The sequence below is a fragment of the Chrysochloris asiatica genome, unplaced genomic scaffold (assembly GCF_000296735.1).
Source record: "Chrysochloris asiatica unplaced genomic scaffold, ChrAsi1.0 scaffold00070, whole genome shotgun sequence".
NCBI lineage: Eukaryota > Metazoa > Chordata > Mammalia > Afrosoricida > Chrysochloridae > Chrysochloris > Chrysochloris asiatica.
The window spans coordinates 2,959,864-2,967,647 of NW_006408588.1; the positions used below are offsets into that span (position 1 = coordinate 2,959,864).

A 7,784-nucleotide genomic window follows, 5' to 3' on the forward strand; every position below is an offset into this window, starting at 1 on the left:
TTTTGAGATTTCAAAGGGACAAACTTGATAGATTTTCTAGAAGGACACAGTATAATCATTGTTGTTGTGGTTAAGTGCCATCAAGTCGATTCCAACCCATAGCGACCCTAGGGTTTCCAACGAGCAGCTGGTGAGCTTGAACCACCGACCTTGCAGTTCAAACAACTTTGCAGTCTGACACATTAGCTCACAGCGCCACACCAGGACTCCAAGTATGATCATAGGGGATTATAAATGATGGAATTTTAAGAAAATTGAAAACTTCATTGGTGAGAAAAGTGTCAAGAACGTTGTGCTAAGAATTTTTTATTGTTATTTTCTTTTCCATTCATGACAATGCAACTACCTATTCTTTGAGGTTAGCAAGGGTTATTCCAAAAAATCTTAATTACGTAAGTACCTTATGCTCTTGGTCAGCCCGTTCATAATTCTTTTTGTTTTCAAAACACAAATAACATGAGCTGAGTGTCTCTAGAATGCCAAAACTGCTCTCTGGATATGTTGTAAATTAAAGAGAGCAGGATTCTTCAAGAAGGGGTTAGAAAGATGTTACCACCATCTTTTTAAAAGTATATAGATCTGGATGGAGGATGTACTGAAAACAATAGTTTTGCATTTTGAGATTTTTGTTTAATATAGGGTTCTATTATTTTGTAGAATTTTTTACTTACCCTCATATATTCTCTGAACAGTTACACAAAATATTGTACAAGAATGCCTCATTTTACAACAATTCTAAAAAAGTGCTCACCATAGATTTATTTATCAGAGTGCTTCCTTTCCAAAATATAAAACAAAGATTCCCCACTGTCACCACATTAAATATAATACAGGAGAAAAAAAGGATGAAATTATATTAAAACAAACAAAAATGAATACAAAGCTACAGTATGAAAGGTCTAAACCACACTAAAACTATCTACCTTTAGATTTTTCATGGAAGACCAATTTTATCACATGAAAAGATTATTAGACAAAACACGAATAATAATTTAGCATAATTTTATCTCCCACTACTCATGTGTCAGCAACACGTACTGTGGTGGCTTGCACATTGCTGTGATGCTGGGAACTATGGCACCTACATTTTAAATAGCAGCAGGGTCACCCATGGTGAACAGGTTTCAGCTGAACTTACAGACTAACACAGATAAGGAAGAAGGATAGGCGAACTACTTCTGATTCTCACCAGAGGGCATACAGATAAATGCAACTGACTACATCTCTGAAAGGAGATGGAAGAAATGCTCCCTATTATGAGTCAAAACAAGGCCAGGGGCAGGCTGTTGAACAGACCATCAATTGCTCATGTGTAAGTTCAGGATGAAGCTGAAGAAAATTACAAGAGCCAAAATATGACCTTGAGTATTGTTGTTGTTGTTATGTGCCGACCATACCACCTGAATTTAGAGAACATCTGAAGAATATAGTTAATGTATTAGACATTAATGACTGAAGAAGACTTGTGGGATGACATTAAGAACATCTATCAGAACGAAAACTAAAGGTCATTTAGAAGACAAATAATAAGGAAAACACCAAAATGGATGTCAGAAGAGACTCTGAAACTTACTCTTAATGTAGAGATGCTAAAGTAAGTGAAAGAAATGAGGAGGTAAAAGAGTTGAATAGAACATATCAAAGGGTGACTTAAGAATACAAGTATTGTAATGAAAGGTGCAAAAACATGGGCTTCGAAACCCAAAAGTTAGAACATGCTCATCATTTCTCAAGCTGAAAGAACTGAAGACTAACTTCAAGACTTGACTTGCAATATTTAATGATTTTATGGGCAAAATACTGAATGATGCAAAAAGCATGAAAAGAAGATAGAAGGCAGACCAATCTGGAGCGGCTAGAAGAACAGAAGATACTTATTAAAAGAAATACCAACAGGAAAAATACAAAATAATAATGGCAGTCCGACTGACTACTACAAGAACAAGCAAGTTGCTTTCCCAGGAGACATTAAGGCAAGTGGTCAGGTTCCCTCAGGGTAAACCCCCTTCCAAGACTGAGACTCAGTGGGAATACTCGAGTAGACACGTGCTCTGACTGGTGACCACGTTGGTCACCAATAAGGGGAAGTGAGGGAAAAACAGCAATGAAGCTGCGAGCTAAGTTCAACCATGTTCAATAGACTCCTGTGAACCTGGGTGGAGACTTGGTTAGCCAGCAGTTTGACAAGACCAGGGAAATCCTGGAGCCAGAGTTTGTGACATAGCCACAGAGGACTAGAGTGGAGAGTGAAGCATCCAGCTGATGAGAAGAGAGGGCATATGCATAAGAACACCCACACTTGCAGATAATACCCACTTGACCTTGCTTCAATGGCTGGATGATCAGAGCTCAACTAGAAGAAGAAAGAAGAGGAAAAAAAAAAGAATAATCTGATACAATTTGATGAACTTGTCCTACACCTATGGATGCAGGAACTCAAATGAGGGAACAAATCTGTTTTGGAAAAAGTACAGCCAGAGTACTCCTTAGAATCCAGGATGGCAAGACTTTGTCTTTCATCCTTTGGACATATTGCCAAGGGGACCAGCCCCTGGAGAAGGACATCATACTAGATAAGGTGGAGGTCAGTGAAAAAGAAGAAGACACCAACAAGATAGATTGGCACAGTGGCTAATTTTTTGGTGTCTTATTAATGGCAGCAGAGCTTCCCTACTTTTGCCATTTTGAAGATTTTTTTTCATGCTAAAATTAACCTCTGCAACTGTTGATTTAGTAAACTGTTTCTACAAGACATTCATTGTTAAAAGGTGCTAATGGGCATCCCTGTGGACTTTCAACTTGGTGCAAGTGATCTAATTTTATTTGTCACTCATCAAATTACCCTTTCTGAGATAGTTTGGTCCCTTTGTCTTATGGAAAACATCATTCTTTTATTTTGTTCCTGGTTTCTATTCCTGCTATATTCCCATTCCTCTCTACTACATTATTTTTATGTGACTCCAGGTATAGTAAGGTGTCCTAGTGTAGTGAGGGGTTAATGCACTGGACTGCAAAGTCATTTGAACCACACACTTCTATATGGTATTTTAACATTCTTAATTTTAAAACTTGGTACAGTTAGCAACAATAAATAGATACAGAGGACATGTTTTCTTCTCCTTTATAATATTAAGTATTCGATAGGTATTTGAGCACCAACAAGAACTTTAAGTAAAGATTATTTCTCTTGACCATCATGTTTCACACCTTCATAGTGCATAGAATGATTAAAGTTGTTCCCAAGTACTAGCTATCGTTTTTCATTGGTGGTCCAGGAAAGCCTTCTACCTGGAGAGTTTCTATGAACCAGGAGATAAATGGCTATCCTTCAATGCATATAGAGTAAACATGAGAGCATGCGTGCCATGCATAGTTGCTGTCTACTTAGTTATATTTGAATAGAAAGAATGATCACTCCTGGGTAGAAGAAGATCTGGTGTCATATTTTATCATGCTACAAAGAATAGTAGACATATAACCTTACCCTGTTTCACTTGAAACTGACCTCAGAATAGTGGTAAGGTTTCAAGATTATTCATATTTTCTTTCTTTTTAGACTGATGAATTCAAGTTTATTCTTGTTAAACATTTTTTTTTTCCCCCAGAGGCCTAAATAGGAGTAAGCTTCACATAATACAACCATTAAAGTGAGAAATACCAAAAGGTGACAATGCCTTCAACAGATCCACATACACTACATTAATGACAAACAAATTACCCCAAGAACTTCTACTCTGCTTTGAGAAAGCTAACACCAAGGGATGGGAAAAGAAGGAGGCAGAAAATTCAAATGTATAAATAAGAAATAAGTTAAATGATTGTTTAATGTTAAAAGAAATGTAATTAAAGAAACAGTGTTTCTGGTAACATAGAAGACAGATTTTTAAGCAGGGAGTACTGAATTTCCAGAAGACAAATTAGTATCAAGGAAAGATAATTCTGTCTCGCAGGTAATACTGAAACAGAACAAAACAATGTGATATGATATTATCTTAGGGAAAGTATATCAATAGAAATGCAGTAAGTCACAAAACTACTGAAGAAGAGATCATTTGCTTGCTACCAGGAATGCAGCAATTTCCCTGGGAATTAGCATCATTGGATAGGGACAGTAATGGGAACATTACATCATCGACAAAGTCCTCATTAAGTGATTCAATTTTGAAATTTCAGTGTCATCTTCTGGAGAAGATCATGTGACTGTGTCTATAATAGGTACAGATTGTGATTTACTTTCTTCCTACATTAAGGAACAGTTGCAATCTCAGGGTGGGGCCAATGGTTAACACTCTCAACTGCTAACTGCGGGGTTGTAGGTCCAAGTCCACCCAAAAAAACTGGGAAGAAAGATTTGGCAGTCTATTTCTGAGTAATCATCCATCAAAAATGTGATGGAGTATAGTTCAATTCTAACACCCTGGAGCCACCATAGACTCAATGCCAATTGGTTATGGAAGTATGGTGGTGGTGGTGGTGGTGTGCCATCGAGTAGGTTCCAACTCCTAGCGACCTTGTATAGTGTTTGAGGCTGTAAATCTTAATAGGAGCAGATAGCTTCATTTTCTCCCATGCAGTGGCTGGTAGACTTGAATTGCTGACTTTGTGGTTAGCTGCCTAGCTTTTAACGCACTATGATACAAGGGCTCTTTATGTATATTTAAGTGTACTTAAGAAAATTAATAGATTATACCTTAAGTATACTTAAGAAGGGGTCCTGGTGTGGCACTGTAGGTTAAGGAGCTAGACTGCAAAGTTGATTTGAACTGCAAAGTTGGTGGTTCAAGTTCACCAGCTGCTCCTCAGAAACCTTATATAGAGTTGCTATGGGTCGGAACCAACTCGACAGCATTTAACAACAATAACAAAAACATGCTTAAGAAGATAGATTATACTTGTTGTGTATACCATATCGGGTGGTGGTGGTGGTCACTCATAGTGATCTTGTATAGGGTTTTGGATATTGTAAATCTTCAGTGGTGCAGAAAGCCTCATCTTCCTCCTTCAGAGCACCTGGTGGACTCGAACTGCTGAATGTGAGGTTAACAGCACAACATGTAACCTACTACATTACCAGGCTCTCCTCCATATCGTACACCCAAATATAAAACTTAAAGATATAGTATAAGTATAGTAAGGCCCACTATATTTTACATTATTTCGGAATCCTAAAAAGGAGGTGTACGAGATAAAACTAAAACTATAGAATGTGAGTTCAGTGAAGATATGTTTAAGAGGACAACGAGAAGTTTGATGATGAATTAAAATACCTTCAGATTAAGACATAATACCTCATATGTAGATACACAAAGTAAATCATAATGTGAGAGTATCAACACATTACAGTGACTCAAGAAAAATCAAACATAAACAGTCATAGAAAAAGCTCAGAAAAATAGAAACACAGCAAAGTCCTTTGTACTCAGCCCCAATTGGGGGCTTTCAAATATTTCATGAATGGGTAATTCCAAAACTATTTTTACTATTTTAGGGCATTATGAAATACTCATTTTCCATTTTTTTAAAAAAGTATTCAGTGTAATATTGATAGCCTGAAAAATGTATCATGAGATTAATGGGAAATTGAATCTAATGTTAAAATGAGCATCTATGTATCTATATATACTGATATAAATAAACAACTGAATTATTTAAAAATAGGAAAGAAGGAACCAAGAATCCTACAGAAAACATCTGGAGATATATATATATATTATAATCAATAGACATGACCTACAGCCATCTATTTTATCTCAATTCAAGTAGCCTTATAGCGCAAAGGATACCTGTTTAATAGGCTGTCCAAGACTTTACATCTTTTCAGAAACAGCCAGCCTTATAGTTGTTTACAGGAGTGACTTGTGAGTTTGAACTGCCGTCCTTGCAATTAGCAGTCCAATACTTAACCCACTGTGTCACCATCCCTCCTTGACATAGCTATTTTGGGTGGTGGTAAGGGCCACTGAGTCAGTTCTGACTCATAGCAATCCTCTACAAGGTTTCTAAGGAGCAGTTGGTGGGTTTGAACCACCAACCTTGTGGTTAGCAGTCCAGTACTTATCCTACAGTGCCACCCATAACTTCTGACATAACTATAGATATGGGTGTATGTATAATCTACCTTAAAGCACTGCTTGAGAAGACAAAGTAAAATATGTTAATGAAATATACAAAGGCATAAAATTAAAAACCAAACATTTTTTGGGTTAAAAGAACTAAAGAAAAATTCCAAGCCTCAGATTGTAGTATTGAAGGATTCTATAGGATCCTGTGTGGTGTAGTACTAGACTACAAGGTCGGTTTGAACTGCAAGATCAGTGGTTCAAACTCACCAGCCACTCCTCAGAAGCTCTATATAGGATATGGGTTGGAACCAACACTATGGCATTTAGCAACAGCGACAGAGGATCCTGGGAGCTCTGGTGTGACACTATATAACATAATCACTGGACTGCTAACCCTGTGAACTGCAAAATCAGCAGGTCAAACCCTCCAGCTGCTCTTGGAAAACCTACATAGGGTCTCTATGAGTTGGAACTAAGGTCACAGTATTAAACTCTATATTGTTGTTGTGAAGTGTCATTGAGTCGATTCCAACCCACAGCGACCCTGTATAGGGTTTCTCAGGAGCAGCTGGTGAGATTGAACCACTGACCTTGCAGTTCAAATGACTTTACAGTCTGATGCATTAGTCCACAGCGCCACACCAGGACTCCATTAAACTCTATATATGTTTTTTTAATTTGGAACTGACTGCCAATTTTGTCTTGCTTTTCAATGAGAGTGGGTCTTAAAAAAAATAGAGATAGTTATACATTTGTGTGTATATACATATATATGCATATACTTTCATGTAGCTAATATTTTTAATGACTGTTTTCTAGCTTGAGAATATAAAGAAGATTTCACTGTCAAGGATTTTAGACTGAGTTCTTCATCTGGATTTCAGGTCCTTTAAAATAATAACTGACCTGCTCGAGCTCACCATACGTGCCTCTAACTAATAGTTCCTTTCTGTATCTTGCTCTCAGAAAATGCTATGGCAAACACTGAATTTGTACCCTGTGCAAACATATAACACCCATATTTCAGATAACTTTGTGGTACTGTAGAATAAACACTGGACCACAGGGTCGGTTTGAACCAAAAGGTTGGTAATTCAAACTCACCGGTCACTCCTCAGAAACCCTATACAGACAGAGTCGCTCTGAGTTGGAACTGACTTGATGGCACTTAACGACAACGATAATCATAATTGTTGTTGTCAGGTGCCATCGAGCCGGAACCGACTCATAGCGACCCCATGCACAGCAAAACAAAACAATGTCCGATCCTGGGCCAATCCCATCACCGCTGCCACACTTGACGCCATCAATGATGCCACCTGGCTGATCCATCTCGTTGGGGGTCTTCCTCTTTTTCTCCGACCCTCCATCTTACCAAGCATGACATCCTTCTCCAGCAACTGTTCCCTCCTGACAATATGTCCAAAATAGATCATAATATCAGATCTAAAATACAAGTTAAGATTTTTATCTTTTACTTAAACCATGATTTGTGATATTACATGAAAATTGCACTTTTCTTACTTTCATGATGAAAATTGATCTATAATGTATTCAGTCATTTTCCCCTAGTTTCTTTTCTTTCTACCCTTAGTTGAGTAAGATCACAGTCTGTCTTGACTCCATACTAAAAAACAAAACCCCAAACCAATATGGTAGATTTGATTCTGTTAGGAACCCCATAGGACAGAGTGGAACTCCTCTTTACTGTTTCGAAGACTA

The 7,784-nt window shown here is 37.6% G+C and overlaps 1 pseudogene; it reads left to right on the forward strand.

Annotated features, from left to right (window-relative positions):
• LOC102829975 overlaps positions 1–3,617 on the forward strand; it is a 6,148-nt pseudogene extending 2,531 nt beyond the window's left edge.
• The last annotated feature ends 4,167 nt before the right edge of the window (positions 3,618–7,784 follow it).